Here is a 23,944-nt window from a genome sequence, read left to right on the forward strand (position 1 = left end):
GGTTACAAGCAGGCAGAGGAGACACACAGCTGCTAAGGGGGTCACATCTGCAGCGTGTGACAAGCAGAAGTATAATCTGTAGTGTAACAATGGGAGATTCTGGAATGTTCCAGCGAGGTAATATTTTACTTATCGTTACACCTCCCCCTTTTGAGTGTGCTACGGAGGCATAACCTGTCGGTAATCCACCATGTGCACCTCAGCGGGTTCGACCCGGCGGGACAACCCCTCGGCATTTCCATGCTCGCTGCCCTTTTTGTGTTGTACGGTAAAGTCGTACTGCTGAAGGGCAAGGCTCCAGTGTAGCAACCTTCCGTTGGTTCCGGACACTGTGTGCAGCCAGCTCAGAGGGTTGTGGTCGGTTACCACCGTGAAGATGTGCCCGTACACGTAGGGCTGCAAACGTTCCTGTGCCCACATCATGGCCAGGCACTCCTTCTCGAAGGTGGAGTATGCCACTTCCCTCGGCAAGAGTTTCTGGCTCAAGTACAACACGAGGTGCTCCTGGTTCCCCGAGTCAACCTGGCTGAGCACAGCACCGAGGCCAAACTTGCTGGCATCAGTCTGGACCAGGAACGGGCAACTGCAGTCGACTGCTGGAGAGTTACACAGGGATGTTTTTAAAGCTTGGAAGGCCGCCTCGCAGCTGACCATCCAGTTAACTGTTTGGGGTAGCCTCTGCTTGGTGAGGTCGGTCAAGGGTTTTGCAAGGGCGCTATAGTCCTGTACAAACCACCTATAGTACCCTGCAGTGCCCAAGAAGGACTTCACCTGTTTCTTGGTCCTGGGGGTGGGCCAGGACACAATTGCGTCCACTTTCTCCAGCTCCGGACTCATGGAACCCCCGCCTACCCGATGCCCCAGGTAGTGGACCTCGCTCATGCCCATCTGGCACTTTCCCGGCTTGATGGTCAGGCCTGTCTAGTGAAGACGTTTGAGCACCTCCTGAAGATGCTGAAGGTGTTCCTCCCAGGTGGAAATGAAGACGGCAATGTCATCCAGGTACGCCACCGCGTACTCCTCCAGTCGCCGGAGCAGGTGGTTGACAATCCGCTGGAAAGTGGCAGGGGCATTTTTCATGCCGAAGGGCATGACTGTGGACTCGTACAGTCCAAAGTGGGTGATAAAGGTGGATTTCTCCTACGCCTCAGGGCTCAGGGGAATCTGCCAGTATCCCCGACTCAAATCCATGATGGATATGTATTTTGCTTTCGCCAACCGCTCAAGCAGATCCTCGATGCACGGCATCGGGTGTGCATCAGAGGTTGTGATGGCGTTGAGCCCCCTGTAGTCCACACAGAACCGGGTGGTCCGATCCTTTTTAGGCACGAGGACTACAGGCGAGGCCCACGCACTTTTTGACCGTCAAATCACCCCCAGCTGTAACATCTCATTGATCTCTTGGCGCATGACCTGTTGCACCTCCTCAGAGATCCGATGTGTTCACTGGAGTGGGGCGTTATTCCCGGTGTCCACCTCATGAACCGCTAACTCTGTCCTCCCAGGTCGGTTGGTGAACACGGCCCAGAAGGGATCCAGGGTATCCAACAACTGCGACCCCTGGGGTACGGTTAAGGAGGCACTTACCTCCATGTCCTCAATGCACCCATTGACCTTGGCTGGGGCCAGCATGTCCAGAAGGGGATCTTCCTCCCCATCCTCGGGCAGGTTGCAGACCAGTAGGACACAGGCTTCACGTTCGTGATGAGCCTTCAGCATGTTGACGTGAAAGGCCTTGCGCCTACCCCGAGCATGGTCAAGCGTGACCACGTAGATGACCGGATTGAGCTGTAGGTGGACGACGTATGGGCAATCCCAGGCTGCCTAAAGCTTATCCATTGGTACGGGGACCAGAACCCACACCTTTTGATCCATCTGGTAGGTCTGCTCCTGGCCGTTCTGGTCGTACCAGTGCTTCTGGTCAGCCTGAGCCTGTGTCATATTGTCATGCACCAACTGCGTCAAGGTCTGCATCTTGTCACGGAAGCGCATGACATAATCCACGATGGACACTTCTGTGGGGTTTGGCTCACCTTCCCAGGATTCTCTTATCAACCCAAGGGCTCCCCGGACTCGCCTGCCAAACAGGAGCTCCAAGGGGAGAACCCCGTCGAGGCCTGCAGAACTTCTCTGTAAGCGAACAGCAGGTGTGGGAGGTACCGCTCCCAGTCGTGCCCTTGGGTCTCAACCAGCATGCAGAGCATCTGTTTGAGGGTACCGTTGAAGCCTTCACACAAACCATTGGTGTATCGGTGATACGCACTCGATACCAGGTGCTTCACCTGCATTTTCTCACAGAGACCCTCCATTAGGCAAGACATGAATTGGGTCCCTTGATTGGTAAGCATCTCCCCGGGAAATCCTACCCTTGAAAAGATGGTCACCATTGCATCAGCCACCTTATCCGCCCTGGTTGATGACAGAGCTACTGCCTCTTGGTACCGGGTAGCGTAGTCTACCACGGTGAGAATGTATTGCTTTCCAGAGCTGCTGGGGATGGCCACAGGGCCTACAATGTCCACCGCGATTCTCTAGAAAGGCTCCTCTATCACTGGCAAAGGGATAGGGGGAGCCTTAAGAGCAGACCCCGCCTTACCCACTCTTTGAAAGGTGGTACAGGTGTGGCAGTAGGTTGTTACGTCTGTCCCCATCTTGGTCCAATAGAAGTGTTGAAACAGCCATGCCTTAGTTTTGCTGACCCCCAAGTGTCCAGCGAGTGGAATCTCATGGACAATCCGCAACAACTCAGTTTTGAACTGATAGGGGACGACCAGCTGTCTTTCCCTCAACCACTCCTTCTGGGATTTTCTGGGTACTGTCTCCCGGTACAACCTTCCTCATTCCCAGAACACCCTCTCCTTATCAGACTCGGAGGTAGGCGCCTTGGCGTGGTCTCTCAATTTCTCCAGGCTCGCATCTGAGTGCAGAGCAGCCTGGAACTCCTGGCTGGAGGCAGCCAGAAGTGACGTCAGGGTCCCTTCCTCACTGGTACCCTCTGGAACCTGCTCTTGGTTGACCTCTGGTTCAGTCTCTCTTGTAGCAGAAGAGGGTCCAGAAGGCAGGGCGCTACCTGCGATCTGGGCACTCTGACTGCGTGTGACAGCTGCTATGTATGCTGTTTACCCGGGGATTTCTACAGACCCACCAGCCGGTGCTGCTATGGGCTCTACCTCCCCTGTTATGAATGAGTCACCGGAGGAGGAAAAAACAAAAACACAAGCTAAGTCCAGAAAACCGGAGAAGTTGGTAGCTAGCGGATTGCAGACCCCTGATCCTATTCACCACAACTAACAGTAGCCGTGGGGGGTTCCTACGGTGCCCTAGACCCCTCAACACAGCCGGAGAGTTAAATAAGCCTAAAGAAAGAAAGGGGAAATCTAAACTGCCCCAGAGCAGACCCCAAAGCAATAGACAGCCCCCAACATGTATTTCGGTGAAAAACAGATGAAAACACAAACACAGACAGAAAGACAGGCTGAGCAAACGATGGGGCCCAACTAACTAGATAGGAAAGGACAGAAAAGATGCTGGCTGCAATCCGCAAAAAAACCCTGCCAAAAGTTATGTCCAACACGTCTGATAGAAAAGGCCCTGAAGTCACTAGACTTCAAAATCACTATATCAGCACTCAGGTATATTCTGAAGACAGAGCAAAGAGATCAACTGATCAGAGACAAAAAATGGAGGTCAGCCCGTCCCAACCAGGGCAGGCTGAACACAAACACTAAGTAAACAGACAAAATCTCATGGAAAAATAGCAGAGCAAAAACTTAGCTTTTAGTAGACAGGAACTAAACTGGATGCCAGAGCTCAGAGCAGAAAGGATCACCAGCAACCCTGCAAGGGCGTCGGCTGCCTTATATCCACTCAGAAATTCCGGATGTCCAATCACACTCCACCTGTTCAGATGAAAGGTTCTTCCCATCAAGATCAATTTCACTACCTCCTTCCACCAGCAGAGGGAATTCATCAGACATCAGAGGTGAAGGTGAAAATGAACTCATAACACTCCCCATACACCCCCAACACTTCAGGAGCGGTGCTACTCATGGGCCAGTTACCTTCCTCGGTGGCACTGGTCAGTTGCATGGCATCACCTCTCTCACGGTTCCCATGCACCTCCCCATTTCCTTGAGAACCGACGCTTGCTCCTGTTAGGGGTTCCTCAGCCTTCTCACTGCGCAGAGTGACGGGGCTGAGCACTTCGGTACCTGTGGACACATCTAACGTTTCAAAGAAATGGTTAACAGGTTCAGTTGGCACAGATACATCATCAGCAGCATCAGTCCTAGGAAAAGAATGGTTATCAGATTTCTTTGGTACATTTACATCACCATCAACATCATTCATGGGGAGAGAATGGTTATTAGTTGCATCATTACTCGTCAAGGCATTAGCAGGTAACACATTCAGTTTCCCATCATCATCATCAGGATTAACGTCACCCTTATTATCAGATTGGGGAGGGGTGTCAGGGACGTAGTAGGCAACCATCCTCCCCAAATCAGTCCCCAATAAAACATCAGTGGGCAGGTTCTCGGACACTCCCACTTCCCTCACCCCGCTCCCAGCACCCCAATCAAGAAACACCCAAGCCACTGGCAAGGGACAGCGGGTACCCCCGATCCTGGTGACAGTCAGAGTTTTCCACTCAATAAACTCTTTAGGGGCCGTCAGTTCAGGACGGATGAGGGTTCGTTCAGCCCCGGTGTCCTTGAGGCCTTTAGCAAAATGGGCCCCCACCTGGACGTGCTGAACGTTGTCGTCAATCCTCCCAACCACACCTCCCACCACAAGAACAGAGGCGTTGGGCCCAGAGACCTTGGCTGGGGGGGTGTTCTGCTTTTCCGCACAGGTGGCAGTGATATGACCAGTCCGTCTGCAGTTGTAACACTGGCGACTGTCAGTAGTAGGCCTGGTTTCGGCAACAGGGACAGGGCCTCCGGAGTGATGGCTGGCAGGGGCACTGGGGTTGTTTGCAGGCTTACCCCCTCTCCAGCTGGCGGTGACTGGCCTCCGGTTGGCCTCATAGCTGTTGGCGATCTGCGCGGCTTTGTCCGCATTCGTTGGTTCTCGGTCCAGGATGAACTGTCGGACCTCAGCTGGGCAGAGATGCAAGAACTGGTCTTTTATCATCAGGTCCTTCAGCAGCTCAAAGGAATCAACTGATAGTCCATGGATCCACTGGTTAAATTGGGTCCTGAGTCCTTGCACCACATCGCTATAGCTATCGTGTGGGCCACGTTGGAGGTTCCGGAACTTTTTTCGGTATACCTCAGGGGTCAGCCGGTATTTGGTAATCAGGGCCTGCTTGATGGTATCATAGTCATCATCGTCTTCTGGCCGCAGAGAAGCAAACACCTCCAGAGCTTTGCCTTTCAGCCCTGGGGTCAGATACCTGGCCCATTGGTCCTTATCCAGCCGGTACTGTCTGCAGGCTTTCTCAAAGGCTCGCAGAAACATGTCCAAGACCCTGTCCTTTTCTATCACGGGAAAATGCTCTGGCTGGGGCTTCGGACTCTGGGCGCTGTGGGGCTCACTGCTCTGGGCTGTGGGGGCATCCCCCCCCGCTGGAGCATCTCCACTTCATGGGCCCTCTGCGCTTGGGCCTCGGCTCTCTGGGCCTGGCGCTCGGCTCTCTCTATAGCTTGCTGGATCAGCAGCAGACGTCTGTCCGTATCTGCAGCGGGGCAGTGCTGTAGGGCCAGTTCCAGATAGTGGTCCCCTACTTCCTGGCTGCAGGTAAGGCCGGCCTGCACCAGCTGGACCTCCGCAGCTGCACTATCAGCACTGGTGCTGCCTCCTACATCCACTGGGCCCAGGCTCGCCTCCCATTGCACCAGATCCACGATCAACTGGTCTCTGGTTTTGTCGGCAGCGTCAATCTGGTTTGCAGTGCACAGGGCCATAAGGGCATCCTTGTTCAGCCACTTATAATAGGCTTCTTCCCGCGTAGCTATGGTTGCCAAATAAAAGATAGGATAGAAAAACAAAGAGAAGAGAGGGGATACTTGCAAGTACACACAGTTGTCTCAGGACTAGTAAACACTGAGTCTATTCTCCAAAACCTATGACGCAGGATCCCCGCAGGAATAGTGCAGGTTTTTAGTGAAAAGAATGATTGCTCAAACCAGATCACTAATGACTAGAGTTGAGCGACTTTTGCTTTTTTAGGGTCGCGTTTCGTTTCGTGAAACCCGACTTTTCCAAAAGTCGGGTCGAGCAAGATCGTCCGATTATAGGGAAAAGTCGGGGTCGTCCCGAAACACGAAACCCAATGTAAGTCAATGGGGAATAAAAGTCGGCAGTGAGAGGAGGACAGGAAACACACCTACAGTGCCCATTTGAATGCCAAAAGCATCAATTCTTCTTACTTAAGCTTGTCAACCTTAATTAACTTCATAATACAAGTTACGCACTGAAAAATGGGGGTTATTTGGCTAAATTTGTGGGGGGGGAGGGCTGGCTGCAGGTTTTCATGTGCCCTGGGCGAAAGAGCGCCCCTTTAACACATACCACAACTCATCATGCTCCGATACGGCAGAGAAATAGCGGTATAGTACAATGAAAAATACCTCACTTTTTACATCTCATGACGAGGCCCATCTATTTCTCCATACAAAATCATTGGTCCCATATAATGTTTGAAACAGTATATGATGAGCTCCACATAATGCTACAGTATATGTTGGTCCCCATGGATGAAGCTCCACTGTCTTATGGGCCCAAATAATGCTCCAAACATAATGGGCCCCATTTCTAATGCTCTAGTGTATAATGGGCCCTGTAAATGCTGCTCCAGTGTCTGATGTCCACCTTTGGAATGTTCCAGTGTATGGTGGGCCCCATCTATCATTCTCCAGAGTATAGTGCTCCCCAAAAATTGCTGTCCCAACATAGAAAACAATCAAATAAGTCTCCTCGCTAGGGAATCCCTGTACTTGTCTGGACAGGTGCTGTAGCTTGCTTAACAGCTCGCCAGCCGTTCTCACGCCCAGTATGGATTGCACGTGATTGCACAAAGGTTAGAAAGGGTACCGTATCCCTGGATAACATGTATGGATAGCGTACACATTCAAAATATATGTCTATACAGCATGAGGCAGGCTCAGATGGTGTTAGGCCCAGTATGGATTGCACGTCATTGCACAAAGGTTAGAATGGGTACCGTATCCCCGGATAACATGTATGGATAGCGTACACATTCAAAATATATGTCTATACAGCATGAGGCAGGCTCAGACGGTGTTAGGCCCAGTATGGATTGCACGTCATTGCACAAAGGTTAGAAGGGGTACCGTATCCCCGGATAACATGTATGGATAGCGTACACATTCAAAATATATGTCTATACAGCATGAGGCAGGATCAGACGGTGTTAGGCCCAGTATGGATTGCACGTCATTGCACAAAGGTTAGAAGGGGTACCGTATCCCCGGATAACATGTATGGATAGCGTACACATTCAAAATATATGTCTATACAGCATGAGGCAGGCTCAGACGGTGTTAGGCCCAGTATGTATTGCACGTCATTGCACAAAGGTTAGAAGGGGTTCCGTATCCCCGGATAACATGTATGGATAGCGTACACATTCAAAATATATGTCTATACAGCATGAGGCAGGCTCAGACGGTGTTAGGCCCAGTATGGATTGCACGTCATTGCACAAAGGTTAGAAGGGGTACCGTATCCCCGGATAACATGTATGGATAGCGTACACATTCAAAATATATGTCTATACAGCATGAGGCAGGCTCAGACGGTGTTAGGCCCAGTATGGATTGCACGTCATTGCACAAAGGTTAGAAGGGGTACCATATCCCCGGATAACATGTATGGATAGCGTACACATTCAAAATATATGTCTATACAGCATGAGGCAGGCTCAGACGGTGTTAGGCCCAGTATGGATTGCACGTCATTGCACAAAGGTTAGAAGGGGTACCGTATCCCCGGATAACATGTATGGATAGCGTACACATTCAAAATATATGTCTATACAGCATGAGGCAGGCTCAGACGGTGTTAGGCCCAGTATGGATTGCACGTCATTGCACAAAGGTTAGAAGGGGTACCGTATCCCCGAATAACATGTATGGATAGCGTACACATTCAAAATATATGTCTATACAGCATGAGGCAGGCTCAGACGGTGTTAGGCCCAGTATGGATTGCACGTCATTGCACAAAGGTTAGAAGGGGTACCGTATCCCCGGATAACATGTATGGATAGCGTACACATTTAAAAAAATATATGTCTATACAGCATGAGGCAGGCTCAGACGGTGTTAGGCCCAGTATGTATTGCACGTCATTGCACAAAGGTTAGAAGGGGTACCGTATCCCCGGATAACATGTATGGATAGCGTACACATTCAAAATATATGTCTATACAGCATGAGGCAGGCTCAGACGGTGTTAGGCCCAGTATGGATTGCACATCATTGCACAAAGGTTAGAAGGGGTACCGTATCCCTGGATAACATGTATGGATAGCGTACACATTCAAAATATATGTCTATACAGCATGAGGCAGGCTCAGACGGTGTTAGGCCCAGTATGGATTGCACGTCATTGCACAAAGGTTAGAAGGGGTACCGTATCCCCGGATAACATGTATGGATAGCGTACACATTCAAAATATATGTCTATACAGCATGAGGCAGGCTCAGACGGTGTTAGGCCCAGTATGGATTGCACGTCATTGCACAAAGGTTAGAAGGGGTACCGTATCCCTGGATAACATGTATGGATAGCGTACACATTCAAAATATATGTCTATACAGCATGAGGCAGGCTCAGACGGTGTTAGGCCCAGTATGGATTGCACGTCATTGCACAAAGGTTAGAAGGGGTACCGTATCCCCGGATAACATGTATGGATAGCGTACACATTCAAAATATATGTCTATACAGCATGAGGCAGGCTCAGACGGTGTTAGGCCCAGTATGGATTGCACGTCATTGCACAAAGGTTAGAAGGGGTACCGTATCCCCGGATAACATGTATGGATAGCGTACACATTCAAAATATATGTCTATACAGCATGAGGCAGGCTCAGACGGTGTTAGGCCCAGTATGGATTGCACGTCATTGCACAAAGGTTAGAAGGGGTACCGTATCCCCGGATAACATGTATGGATAGCGTACACATTCAAAATATATGTCTATACAGCATGAGGCAGGCTCAGACGGTGTTAGGCCCAGTATGGATTGCACGTCATTGCACAAAGGTTAGAAGGGGTACCGTATCCCCGGATAACATGTATGGATAGCGTACACATTCAAAATATATGTCTATACAGCATGAGGCAGGCTCAGACGGTGTTAGGCCCAGTATGGATTGCACGTCATTGCACAAAGGTTAGAAGGGGTACCGTATCCCCGAATAACATGTATGGATAGCGTACACATTCAAAATATATGTCTATACAGCATGAGGCAGGCTCAGACGGTGTTAGGCCCAGTATGGATTGCACGTCATTGCACAAAGGTTAGAAGGGGTACCGTATCCCCGGATAACATGTATGGATAGCGTACACATTCAAAATATATGTCTATACAGCATGAGGCAGGCTCAGACGGTGTTAGGCCCAGTATGGATTGCACGTCATTGCACAAAGGTTAGAAGGGGTACCGTATCCCCGGATAACATGTATGGATAGCGTACACATTCAAAATATATGTCTATACAGCATGAGGCAGGCTCAGACGGTGTTAGGCCCAGTATGGATTGCACGTCATTGCACAAAGGTTAGAAGGGGTACCGTATCCCCGGATAACATGTATGGATAGCTTACACATTCAAAATATATGTCTCAGGAGGCAGGCTCAGACGGTGTCAGGCACAGTATGGATTTGACGGCCCAGATTACACAGCGGAGGAGCAGGGAGAGGTAAAGATTGCAAATGCTGGGGCCCTGGCCAAGCAAGGGGGGCCCACTCGTGGGCGTCGGTACTGGCACTGGGCCCCTCATAGTAGAGCGGTGTGTCTGACGGCGGGTGTGCACCACCACCGTCAGAGACACTTGATTGCACTATGAAGGACCCTGTACCAGTGCCCGCGCCCAAGAGTCGGCCTACCCACCTGTCCAGGGCAACGGCACTCGCACGGTGTCGTGCGGTAGGTGGTGACCCCGGCCATGGGGGGGAGGCAGCACAGTTAGGGAGTTTTAGAAAGTGGCATATGTTGATGTTGGACATTCAGCTGATGCAAAAGGCGAAATAGGTGAAGTACCAGGAAGAGGTGGACCAAAGCAAGCCATTTTTCTGTCACCCTATGTGTCATCAGGGGAAGGTGGGACAAAATCCTTGGAAACCCATGCGTGGTTCATTTTAATGAAGGTTAGATCATCCACATTTTGGGTTGACAGACGGGTCCTTTTTTCTGTCAGGATTGATCCAGCTGCACTGAAGACTCTTTCCGATAGCACACTTGCAGCTGGGCAAGCGAGCTCCTGTAAGGCATATTGGGCCAATTCAGGCCAGGTGTCCAGTTTAGCGGCCCAATAGTCAAAGGGGAATGACCTGTGTGGGAGAACATCGATATGGGAGGAAAAGTAGTTTGTAACCATAGTTGACAACTGCTGTCTCCTGTCACTTTCCATCGATGCAGTATTACCAGTTGTGTGAGCGGTATTTGAAAAATCAGTCCACAACATTGTCATGAAACCCCTGTCTCCAACGCCACTTCTGCTGTGTGCACCACGAACACCTCTGCCAAGCTTCCCCCGGCCCGTACGGCTCGTGTGAGAACCATCACCGCTGCTGTGTGCTGGGAATGCCTCAAGCAACCGATTTACCAGAGTTGCTTGTTTATTAGCCAATATTAGGTCAAGGTTCTCCTGTGGCATAATGTTTTGTAATTTGCCTTTATAGCGTGGATCCAGGATGCTGGCCAACCAGTAGTCGTCATCGTTCATCATTTTGGCAATGCGGGGGTCCCTTTTTAGGATCCGCAAGGCATAATCTGACATGTGGGCCAATGTTCCCGGTGTCAATGTTCCCGGTGTCAATGATGCACTGCGAGTGCTGGGTGGAGGAGCACTTTCTGGCAAATCCACATCCCTCCAGTCACGCACAAACCCTGTACCAGACCTTGCCACGCCAACATTTTCACTGCATCCTCCTCCCCTAATTAATCATCCCCATCATCCTCCTCCTCCTCCTCCTCTTCTTCCTCCACCTCGTCCAGGAGAGGTCCCTGAGCAGACAATGGCTGAATGTCATCAAGGATTCCCTCCTCCTCTTCCTCCTCATCAACATTGGCTGCAGACGCCTGCTCCTTAAGGTGCGTCAAAGTTTGCATGAGCAGACGCATAAGTGGGATGCTCATGCTTAGGATGGCGTCGTCTGCGCTTACCAGCCGTGTGCATTCCTCAAAACACTGAAGGACTTTACAAAGGTCTTTCAGCTTCGACCACTGCACGCCTGTCAACTCCATGTCTGCTCTCAAAGTGCCTGGCCGTGTATCCTCCCACAAATGCATTATGGCCTGCCTCTGCTCGCACAGCCGCTCCACCATGTGCAGGGTGGAGTTCCACCTTGTTGCAATGTCGATAATGAGGCGGTGGTTGGGAAGGTGGAGCAATCGCTGCAGCTTCTGCATACGAACGGAGTGTACAGGCGACCGGCGGATGTGCGCGCACAGTCTTCGCACCTTCTGGAGCAGGGCTGTTAACTCCGGATAATTTTTGAGGAAGCACTGCACCACCAGGTTCAAGGTGTGAGCCAAGCAAGGTATGTGGCTGAGTTTTGAAAGGGCTATGGCTGCCACAAAATTACGGCCGTTATCACTAACTACCTTGCCTGCCTCAAGATGTACACTGCCCAGCCATGACTCAGTTTGTCGCTTCAAGTACTCGGCCAGCACCTCGGCGGTGTGTCTGTCGCCCAAACACATCATCTGCAACACAGCCTGCTGACGCTTTCCACTAGCTGCTCGATAGGGGGACACATTGTGTGCAACAGTGGCAGCTGCAGATGGAGTGCTCGTACGACTGCGCTCTGTGGACGAGCTGTCGCTTCTGGAGGAGGAGGAGGAGGGTCGAACGCCTACAGCCAACTGTTTCCTATACCGTGGGCTAGGCAGCACTGTCCCACCACCGCTGTCCCCTGTGGACCCTGCATCCACCACATTAACCCAGTGCGCAGTGATGGACACGTAACGGCCCTGGCCATGCCGACTGGACCATGCATCAGTTGTGAGGTGCACCTTTCCGCTCACTGACTGCTTGAGTGCATGGACAATGCGGTCTTTCACATGATGGTGGAGGGCTGGGATGGCTTTGCGAGAGAAGAAGTGGCGACTGGGTAGGTCATAGCGTGGTACTGCATAGGCCATGAGTTCGCGGAAAGCTGAGCTTTCCACCAACCGAAAGGGCATCATCTCAAACGAGATTAGTTTGGCAATGTGGGCGTTCAAACCCAGTGTACGCGGATGAGAGACTGAGTACTTTCTTGACCTACTCATAGTGTCTGGGAGGGTGAGCTGGACTTGAGAGCTGCATATGGTGGAAGTAGCGGTGGACAGGGCGGACTGAGAGAGGGTTGATGATGGTGATGGAGTTGGTGTTCTTTCTGATGGCCTAGAATCAGTCTTTCGTTGATATAACAGTGGGATTCCCTGACTACTGTGGCCTTGCAACGACACCTCAACATTTGCTGCTGTGCTAACCGGTGGGCTTACAGTGGGGGAAACAATGTAGCGTTGCTGACTACCTTCGTTGTGATCAGTTGCACATGTGGCACTTGAGGTTTGGTGTTGTGTCCACGCTTGCAAGTGCATGCTGGTTAAATGTCTAAGCATGCAACTGGTATTCAAATTTTTCAGATTTTTCCCTCGGCTAAAGATCTTTGCGCACTTCTTACAGATAACCTTGGCCTGATCATGAGGATTTTGTTCAAAAAAGTGCCACACTGCACTCTTCCTACTTTGGCAGACATTTTGCGGCCTAGCACGCTGTGATCTTTTGACCCTCTGGACAAGCTGTCCAGCAACTCTTTTGATGTTTGGAACCTGTCTTTGGAGTGCTCCGGGCCTGCCAGATAACAGCTGTTGCGATGTCGATGTCTGCTGTGGATGCTCCTCATCTGAGCTATTGGAAGCAGCACCCTCTTCCCCCAATGGATGCCAATCTGGGTCAACAACTGGGTCATCCATCACCTCCTCTTCTATGTCATGTGCACTTTCCTCTGTGTCACCGTGTATGGTGGTATAGTGTGCGGGAAGGGGCACCTGAGTCTCATCAGGGTCAGAATCTGGCTCTGTACACTGCGAGGACAATGTAGTGCTCTGAGTGAATGTACCAGCAGAATCATCCATCAGCGGCTGTGCATCAGTGCACTCCATGTCAGATTCATCTTGGCCTGGGTAATTCACCATTTCACTTGATAATCCAGGCATGGTATGTGAAAACAGCTCCATGGAGTAATCAGTAGTATGGCCTGCGTCATCCTTCAATCTTGGTTGTTGTGAAGGACACAAGGAAAGGTGTGGTTCATGAACATGAGCCTCCAATGACGACTCAGTGCTTTTACTTTTTACAACTGAAGAAGAGGAGGCGATAGAGCTGGAGGCTGAGTCAGCAATGTAAGACAAAACTTTTTCCTGATGCTCTGCCTTTAAAAGCGGTTTGCCAACTCCTAGAAAACTAAGCGTTCGAGGCCTTATGTAGCCAGACGATGACGCAGGGTCAGCACCTCCTGCATTCGGTCCTATTTTGCTCTTGCCACTACCATCAGATCCACCACCAACACCATCATTACCAGCTGCCAACCCCCGCCCAATTCCATGGCCTCTTCCACCAGCCTTCCTCATTTTTGGTAGAAATGTAGACAAAATCCAACAAACTATATAGTAATGTAAAACAAGGTACAAGGTGTCTATAGGACAGGGGAGTTTTAGAATTTCTGCACACACTTGTGGACAGTGGACACTTGTGGATTGTGTGAGGCCCACTGATATCTGGGCGCTATGTGACACGCTCGATGGCACAGCTGCCTGTGACCAAAGTGACGAGAGGATAATGGAGATTTTGAATCTCTGCGTACACTTTTGGACACTGGACACTTGTGGATGGTGTGAGGCCCACTGATATCTGAGCGCTATGTGACACGCTCGATGGCACAGCTGCCTGTGACCAAAGTGACGAGAGGATAATGGAGATTTTGAATCTCTGCGTACACTTTTGGACACTGGACACTTGTGGATGGTGTGAGGCCCACTGATATCTGAGCGCTATGTGACACGCTCGATGGCACAGCTGCCTGTGACCAAAGTGACGAGAGGATAATGGAGATTTTGAATCTCTGCGTACACTTTTGGACACTGGACACTTGTGGATGGTGTGAGGCCCACTGATATCTGAGCGCTATGTGACACGCTCGATGGCACAGCTGCCTGTGACCAAAGTGACGAGAGGATAATGGAGATTTTGAATCTCTGCGTAAACTTTTGGACACTGGACACTTGTGGATGGTGTGAGGCCCACTGATATCTGAGCGCTATGTGACACGCTCGATGGCACAGCTGCCTGTGACCAAAGTGACGAGAGGATAATGGAGATTTTGAATCTCTGCGTACACTTTTGGACACTGGACACTTGTGGATGGTGTGAGGCCCACTGATATCTGAGCGCTATGTGACACGCTCGATAGCACAGCTGCCTGTGACCAAAGTGACGAGAGGATAATGGAGATTTTGAATCTCTGCGTACACTTTTGGACACTGGACACTTGTGGATGGTGTGAGGCCCACTGATATCTGAGCGCTATGTGACACGCTCGATGGCACAGCTGCCTGTGACCAAAGTGACGAGAGGATAATGGAGATTTTGAATCTCTGCGTAAACTTTTGGACTATCTGAGCGCTATGTGACACGCTCGATGGCACAGCTGCCTGTGACCAAAGTGACGAGAGGATAATGGAGATTTTGAATCTCTGCGTACACTTTTGGACACTGGACACTTGTGGATGGTGTGAGGCCCACTGATATCTGAGCGCTATGTGACACGCTCGATGGCACAGCTGCCTGTGACCAAAGTGACGAGAGGATAATGGAGATTTTGAATCTCTGCGTACACTTTTGGACACTGGACACTTGTGGATGGTGTGAGGCCCACTGATATCTGAGCGCTATGTGACACGCTCGATGGCACAGCTGCCTGTGACCAAAGTGACGAGAGGATAATGGAGATTTTGAATCTCTGCGTACACTTTTGGACACTGGACACTTGTGGATTGTGTGAGGCCCACTGATATCTGAGCGCTATGTGACACGCTCGATGGCACAGCTGCCTGTGACCAAAGTGACGAGAGGATAATGGAGATTTTGAATCTCTGCGTAAACTTTTGGACACTGGACACTTGTGGATGGTGTGAGGCCCACTGATATCTGAGCGCTATGTGACACGCTCGATGGCACAGCTGCCTGTGACCAAAGTGACGAGAGGATAATGGAGATTTTGAATCTCTGCGTACACTTTTGGACACTGGACACTTGTGGATGGTGTGAGGCCCACTGATATCTGAGCGCTATGTGACACGCTCGATGGCACAGCTGCCTGTGACCAAAGTGACGAGAGGATAATGGAGATTTTGAATCTCTGCGTACACTTTTGGACACTGGACACTTGTGGATGGTGTGAGGCCCACTTATATCTGAGCGCTATGTGACACGCTCGATGGCACAGCTGCCTGTGACCAAAGTGACGAGAGGATAATGGAGATTTTGAATCTCTGCGTACACTTTTGGACACTGGACACTTGTGGATGGTGTGAGGCCCACTGATATCTGAGCGCTATGTGACACGCTCGATTGCACAGCTGCCTGTGACCAAAGTGACAAGAGGATAATGGAGATTTTGAATCTCTGCGTACACTTTTGGACACTGGACACTTGTGGATGGTGTGAGGCCCACTGATATCTGAGCGCTATGTGACACGCTCGATGGCACAGCTGCCTGTGACCAAAGTGACGAGAGGATAATGGAGATTTTGAATCTCTGCGTACACTTTTGGACACTGGACACTTGTGGATGGTGTGAGGCCCACTGATATCTGAGCGCTATGTGACACGCTCGATGGCACAGCTGCCTGTGACCAAAGTGACGAGAGGATAATGGAGATTTTGAATCTCTGCGTACTTTTGGACACTGGACACTTGTGGATGGTGTGAGGCCCACTGATATCTGAGCGCTATGTGACACGCTCGATGGCACAGCTGCCTGTGACCAAAGTGACGAGAGGATAATGGAGATTTTGAATCTCTGCGTACACTTTTGGACACTGGACACTTGTGGATGGTGTGAGGCCCACTGATATCTGAGCGCTATGTGACACGCTCGATGGCACAGCTGCCTGTGACCAAAGTGACGAGAGGATAATGGAGATTTTGAATCTCTGCGTACACTTTTGGACACTGGACACTTGTGGATGGTGTGAGGCCCACTGATATCTGAGCACTATGTGACACGCTCGATGGCACAGCTGCCTGTGACCAAAGTGACGAGAGGATAATGGAGATTTTGAATCTCTGCGTACACTTTTGGACACTGGACACTTGTGGATGGTGTGAGGCCCACTGATATCTGAGCGCTATGTGACACGCTCGATGGCACAGCTGCCTGTGACCAAAGTGACGAGAGGATAATGGAGATTTTGAATCTTTGCGTACACTTTTGGACACTGGACACTTGTGGATGGTGTGAGGCCCACTGATATCTGAGCGCTATGTGACACGCTCGGTTGCACAGCTGCCTGTGACCAAAGTGACGAGAGGATAATGGAGATTTTGAATCTCTGCGTACACTTTTGGACACTGGACACTTGTGGATGGTGTGAGGCCCACTGATATCTGAGCGCTATGTGACACGCTCGATGGCACAGCTGCCTGTGACCAAAGTGACAAGAGGATAATGGAGATTTTGAATCTCTGCGTACACTTTTGGACACTGGACACTTGTGGATGGTGTGAGGCCCACTGATATCTGAGCGCTATGTGACACGCTCGATGGCACAGCTGCCTGTGACCAAAGTGACGAGAGGATAATGGAGATTTTGAATCTCTGCGTACACTTTTGGACACTGGACACTTGTGGATGGTGTGAGGCCCACTGATATCTGAGCGCTATGTGACACGCTCGATGGCACAGCTGCCTGTGACCAAAGTGACAAGAGGATAATGGAGATTTTGAATCTCTGCGTACACTTTTGGACACTGGACACTTGTGGATGGTGTGAGGCCCACTGATATCTGAGCGCTATGTGACACGCTCGATGGCACAGCTGCCTGTGACCAAAGTGACGAGAGGATAATGGAGATTTTGAATCTCTGCGTACACTTTTGGACACTGGACACTTGTGGATGGTGTGAGGCCCACTGATATCTGAGCGCTATGTGACACGCTCGATGGCACAGCTGCCTGTGACCAAAGTGACGAGAGGATAATGGAGATTTTGAATCTCTGCGTACACTTTTGGACATTGGACACTTGTGGATGGTGTGAGGCCCACTGATATCTGAGCGCTATGTGACACGCTCGATGGCACAGCTGCCTGTGACCAAAGTGACGAGAGGATAATGGAGATTTTGAATCTCTGCGTACACTTTTGGACACTGGACACTTGTGGATGGTGTGAGGCCCACTGATATCTGAGCGCTATGTGACACGCTCGATGGCACAGCTGCCTGTGACCAAAGTGATGAGAGGATAATGGAGATTTTGAATCTCTGCGTACACTTTTGGACACTGGACACTTGTGGATGGTGTGAGGCCCACTGATATCTGAGCGCTATGTGACACGCTCGATGGCACAGCTGCCTGTGACCAAAGTGACGAGAGGGTAAGGGAGATTGGATTGCTTTTAAAAAAGCAGTTTGCGGAGCAGTGGGTAAACAGCAATGCCAGCGTGTCAGGAAGCCTTAAAAGGCAGCCCAACAACCAACACCACTGATACACCACAATATAGCCTCCCCTTGCACTGCACACACAGTGACTTGTGTGTTGTGCAGGCCAAATCGCTAGCAGCAGAAGCAGTTTTTTTGTCTTCTTCCCTGCCTAACGCTCTCCCTACAGAATCAGCAGCAACCTCTCCCTATACTAAGATCGGCAGAAGTAAGATGGCGGTCGGCGTGCACGCCCTTTTATACCCCCTGTGACGCCCACCAAAGCAAGCCAATCACTTGCATGCCCTTCTGAAAGATGGTGGTGACCCGTGCCTATGTCATCACGTTGCCCACAGTGTCCGTGGATCCTGATTGGCTGAAAAAGAGCGCAAAACAAACTTTTGAAACGCGACTTTGGCGCGTAAGTCGCCGACCTCGTGGCCGACCTCATCCTAGGGTCGGGTTTCGTTTCATGAACCCCCACTTTGCCAAAAGTCGGCGACTTTTGAATTTTTTCGACCCGTTTCTCTCAACTCTAGTCTTCAGCGATTGAACAATATGTCTTTCCTTCTGACCACTTCAGTTGATGGAGAAGAGAACCTCCGTCAAGAACATAATGTTCCACTTCTGGTACATCCTTGAGTACTGCGTCATCTGAACTCTGTTCTTTTATAGCAGCCATCAGTTGTGCTTTGTTTGGTTTGCGTAAGAGATGTTTTGCCTCAAAGAGGGATGGTGGGTATGGTGAAAGCTCATAGGCCATCACCTCATCAAGGGAAAGATCAGCAGTTTCGAGACACCACAAGAAACCTTTGGAACAAAAGAGCGGGGTCTTGTCACGGGGGCTTAGTTCAACTAAGGCTGAAATACCCGGGGCCCCTGTGGTGTCCCTTTACTAGGGGAAACCCTGTCTGACCCTCAACCCAGGGTTTTTGCTGAAGGTGCAAATGCCTGAGCCTCCGACCTTTCCTTATCTCCTGCTCAGCCCTGCACTTAACCCTCCACCCTCCACCCAGTGAGAAGTCACCACCAAAGCTCCCACACAAATAATGACAGACAGGGAGAACTTAAACTGCACTGCGCCGCACACACACAGGAATAAACAGTAATGTGAACAGGGCACAACTAAACACAAATATGGGAAGGAGAAAGGATAACGACGGATCATACGACACCAGATATGAATCTCTCTCTCTTGAACACCTCCACTCCAGACCGGAACCACTTGGTATGAAACACAAGCTATAATCGGCGACGCCCATAGGCCAGCATGACTATTTAAAGACCGTGGGCGTGACTAACCATCCAACCTGGTCTCCAGCAGGATTAACCCCCGAGAGCCTGAAGATCAGGCCGGCGCCACTGAGGCTATAGTGGCTGGAGGTGGAACTACCTCTGCCTGCCGGATGCTGTGGTGTGAACAGCGTCCGACATGACAGTACCCCGTCTTCTACGAGGGACCCCAGGGCCCTCAAGACTCATAGGACCCGGCTTGTCCGGATGACGACGGTGAAAAGAACTGACCAGCCGATCCGCATGTATGTCTGAGGCTGGAACCCAAGACCTCTCCTCTGGACCATACCCCCGCCAGTGCACCAAATACTGAAGAGTACGGCGTACTACTCGAGAGTCCACTACCTTGGCGACCTCGAACTCTAACTCGCCATCCACCATGACTGGAGGTGGCATCGGCGTTGTGTCCACAGAGCCTACCACCTTTTTCAATAAAGCCCTGTGAAACACGTTGTGTATCTTGTACACTGCGGGAAGTTCCAACCGATAAGCCACTGGGTTAATAATGGCAGAAATCCTAAAAGGCCCAATAAACCTTGGACCCAGTTTTAAAGAAGGGATTTTGAGTTTTATGTTCTTCGTAGCTAACCACACCCATTCACCCACACACAGGTCCGGACCTGGCACGCGTCTACTGTCAGCCACCCGTTTGTACCTGGCACTCATGCTCAACAAACGCTGTTTCACCCGCCTCCAGACTGATGACAATTGGGCTCCTAGCTGATCCTCCTCCGGGACACCCCCGGAGTCACCCTGACGTAAGGTACAAAACTGAGGATGTTGACCGTACACACAAAAGAATGGAGACTCTCCTGATGACTCTTGGCGGTGATTATTTAATGCGAATTCGGCCAGAGGAAGGAAAGTAGACCACTCCTCCTGGTTGTCGGACACAAAGCATCGTAAATACTGTTCTAGATTTTGGTTCATGCGCTCAGTTTGTCCATTAGACTGTGGATGAAACGCCGATGAATGTGACAACTTGATCCCCAACCTTGAGCAAAAAGCTTTCCAAAACCTCGCCACAAATTGCGTACCCCTATCAGATACTATGTCAGATGGTACTCCGTGGAGTCTGACCACCTCCTTCACAAATACCTGAGCCAACGTCTTAGCATTGGGCAAAGAGGACAACGCCACAAAATGCGCCATCTTTGAAAAACGGTCAACCACCACCAGGATGACCGTGTTCCCTGCCGAGGCTGGCAAGTCAGTGATAAAATCCATGGAGATTTCTGTCCATGGCCTATTGGGTACCCCCAGAGGCTGTAGCGTGCCAGCAGGACGGGTTCGGGGTGACTTAGCCCTAGCGCACGTGATGCAAGCTGCCACGTACGAGACCACGTCCTGCCGGATTTTGGGCCACCAGAAACGACGCGATACCAGCTCTAATGTGCCCTTCACCCCTGGGTGACCAGCCAGTACCGAATCGTGGTGTTCCTTCAACACCTTAGGCCGAAGATGCAGGGGTACAAATGATTTGTTGGCGGGAAGTCCTGGTGGTACCTCCTCTTGGGCCTCGGCAATCTCCGCCTCTACCTCAGTCGTGAGAGCCGAGACCACTACCCCTTTCTGGAGGATGGGTACCGGCTCTTCCCGAGGTTCTCCCCCCGGAAAACACCTAGACAAAGCATCCGCCTTGGTGTTTTTAGCCCCGGGACGGTACGTCACAAGAAAATTGAAACGAGTAAAAAACAATGCCCAGCGAGCCTGCCTAGGAGACAGACGCTTGGCCGACTCCAGGTAGAGCAGATTCTTATGGTCGGTGATAACTGTGACCTGGTGAGCCGCCCCCTCCAAGAAGTGTCGCCATTCCTCAAAAGCCAGTTTGATGGCCAACAACTCCCTGTTGCCGATATCATAATTCCGTTCGGCCGGCGACAACTTCTTGGAGAAGTAGGCGCATGGATGCATCTCGCTCAAGGACGAGTCTTGAGACAGTACTGCCCCCACTCCCACCTCCGACGCATCAACCTCTACCACAAAAGGTTTAGACACGTCTGGTTGCACCAGAATGGGGGCTGAAGCAAAACTATTCTTCAGACGCTCAAATGCACGTATAGCCACCTCAGGCCAGTTCACCAGATCGGCACCCTTTTTTGTCATGTCCGTGAGCGGTTTGGCGACAGTCGAAAAGTGTTTTATAAATTTCCTATAATAATTCGCAAACCCAAGGAACCGCTGGAGTGCTTTCAGACTCTCCGGCCTCTCCCATTGCAACACCGCTTGCACCTTAGCGGTGTCCATTTTAAAACCAGCTGCGGACACAATATATCCCAAAAAGGGCAACTCCTGGACAAAAAATAAACATTTTTCCAGCTTAGCATAGAGCTGGTTCTCCCGGAGCAACTGTAACACCTGCCTAACATGCTGCAAATGAGTGTCCCGATCGCTAGAATAAATGAGGATATCATCCAGGTATACAATCACAAATCTCCCCAGGACATGAGCAAAGACATCATTAATAAAATGTTGGAAAACGGCAGGCGCGGTGGTCAACCCAAACGGCATAACCAGACTCTCAAAATGACCCTCAGGAGTGTTAAACGCCGTCTTCCACTCATCCCCCTGACGGACCCTTATGAGGTTATACGCCCCCCTGAGGTCCAGCTTGGAAAACCATTTTGCCCCCGCTACCTGGTTGAACAAATCCGGGATCAACGGCATTGGGTAGGGATCACGGATAGTAATCTGGTTTAACTCTCGGAAATCCAGACACGGGCGTAACCCCCCATCTTTCTTCTTAATGAAGAAAAACCCCGCGGCTACAGGCGAGGACGAAGGCCGGATGTGACCTTTACTCAGACTCTCCGCGATGTAGTCTTTCAGAGCTTGTCTCTCAGGACCAGAAATATTAAACATCCTGGCCTTAGGTAATTTGGCCCCGGGTTTTAACCTAATAGCACAGTCATAGGCTCTTTGTGGAGGCAGTTCTGAGCAACCCTTCTCAGAGAAAACATCCGCGAAATCCTGCAAAGCCTCCGGCAGGCTGGGAGTCACGGCGGACACACATGTGGCCAAGCAATTGTCTTGGCAGAAACCACTCCATTGGACTATGTCCTGAGTTTTCCAATCAATTACCGGGTTGTGCCTGGACAGCCATGGAAAACCCAGGACCATTTGAGCTGGGAGATTACGGAGGACCCTACATGTAACCGACTCAGAATGTAGGACCCCAATGTGGAGTTTCACCTCTGCCACAAACTCAGTAATCTCCCCTTGAGGGAGGGGAACAGCATTAATGGTCACCACCTGTATGGGGTGAGGAAGTTTTTCAATCTTAAACCCGGCGGTGTGTGCAAACTCCTCATCTATGAGATTGGTGGCGGAACCGCTATCCACGAACACTGATATAGGTAGCTCTCTGCCGGCGACAATAACCTTGGCAGGGAGCATACATTGAGATACCATCATGGAGGATATGCATACGCTCAGTTGGGTCTCCTCCATACCCTCTGAGCTTAACAGTTTTCCGCCGGTGTGACCCTCTTAGGTAGTACCGGGCAAACGTTAACATAATGACCACCTTTACCACAGTAGAAACATGCTCCGGACTTCCGGACTCCCGGAGCGCGAGGCTGAACCTGTGCCACGCCAGCAATCTGCATAGGTTCAGGGGACTCATCTACTTCAACCACACCTGCACCTCTGTTTTCCCCCAGAGGTAGCGTCTCCTGTGCCCCCTGACGAAAACGGCGATCAATACGTATCACCAAACTCATGGCAGACTCCAATGATGCCGGAGTCTCATACATCAGGAGGGCTTGTTTCACCCTCCCTGATACCCCATGAATAAACTGGCTCCGCAGTGCTGGGTCATTCCACTGTGTGTCTACAGCCCAGCGGCGAAATTCCGAACAATAGTCTTCTGCCAAGCGCTCCCCCTGGCGGAGGGCGCGGATTTTAGATTCCGCTAGAGCCAGTCGGTCAGGGTCATCGTAAATGAGCCCGAGGGCAGAAAAAACATTATCGACCGAATGAAATGTAGCAGAGTCAGGTGGTAAGGAAAATGCCCATGCTTGGGGGTCACCACTCAGTAATGACAACACCAGCCCTACTCGCTGGGCCTCATTACCTGAGGATATTGGCCGCATGCGGAAGTATAATTTGCAGGCCTCCCGAAATACAACAAATTTGCTGCGATCGCCTGAAAATCGTTCTGGCAGCGGAAACTTCGGCTCTGCACCGATACCTGCAGATGCCGTTTGCACCTTTGCTACTACCAGGCCCTGCTGCTGAACTGCCCCATTCAACTCGGAGACCTGTATGGACAGCGCCGCCAACTGGCGGGTTATGGAATCTAATGGATCCATGGACTCCTGAAAAAATGTGGGCCGATTATAATGTCACGGGGGCTTAGTTCAACTAAGGCTGAAATACCCGGGGCCCCTGTGGTGTCCCTTTTACTAGGGGAAACCCTGTCTGACCCTCAACCCAGGGTTTTTGCTGAAGGTGCAAATGCCTGAGCCTCCGACCTTTCCTTATCTCCTGCTCAGCCCTGCACTTAACCCTCCACCCTCCACCCAGTGAGAAGTCACCACCAAAGCTCCCACACAAATAATGACAGACAGGGAGAACTTAAACTGCACTGCGCCGCACACACACAGGAATAAACAGTAATGTGAACAGGGCACAACTAAACACAAATATGGGAAGGAGAAAGGATAACGACGGATCATACGACACCAGATATGAATCTCTCTCTCTTGAACACCTCCACTCCAGACCGGAACCACTTGGTATGAAACACAAGCTATAA

The 23,944-nt window shown here is 50.8% G+C and overlaps 1 long non-coding RNA gene across 1 annotated transcript in view; it reads left to right on the top strand.

Moving 5' to 3' along the window:
- The window catches only part of LOC141046766 (uncharacterized), a 51,898-nt gene that overhangs the window by 4,415 nt on the left and 23,539 nt on the right, over positions 1-23,944 (top strand). The gene's annotated exons all lie outside the window — the stretch shown is intronic.

This window comes from Dendrobates tinctorius, unplaced genomic scaffold (assembly GCF_039654945.1).
Source record: "Dendrobates tinctorius isolate UK_male_01 unplaced genomic scaffold, ASM3965494v1 ptg000120l, whole genome shotgun sequence".
Classification (NCBI taxonomy): Eukaryota; Metazoa; Chordata; class Amphibia; order Anura; family Dendrobatidae; genus Dendrobates; species Dendrobates tinctorius.